Consider the following 526-nt stretch of genomic DNA (forward strand, 5'->3'; position numbering starts at 1 on the left):
TATATATACTTATACATACACACATAGACATACATATTAATAAACACAGACACATACTCTCACAGAACAGTGGAGACGAACAAATAAATCGATCACATATATATACGTATATATCTATATATGTGAAGGATGGTAACGGTGGAGGTAGGGGCTTAAGTAATTTATAGGTAAGAATATGCCAGCTGTTTATCGAACTGTATGCGTTTGTGTGTGTGTGTGTATATATATATATGAACACATAATAATATATACATACACGCACGCACACACACACAAGAATAAACACATCATGTGCCTGTATATATGTGTTGTATATTGATAAGTGTAAATGTGAAACGGCAGAAAACCATTCCATTATCGGTGAGCCTTAAGCACAGCGATCGGCGCCTCTCTTATCAAACCTAATCGATTTTTATTGTTTGGCGCCAATCAATAAATGTACATCACACACACAGTTGTCTGTACTAATGTCTGTATACATGTGCATATATATATATATATATATATATATATATATATATATATA

This window comes from Octopus bimaculoides, chromosome 2 (genome assembly GCF_001194135.2).
Source record: "Octopus bimaculoides isolate UCB-OBI-ISO-001 chromosome 2, ASM119413v2, whole genome shotgun sequence".
In the NCBI taxonomy this organism is placed as follows: Eukaryota; Metazoa; Mollusca; class Cephalopoda; order Octopoda; family Octopodidae; genus Octopus; species Octopus bimaculoides.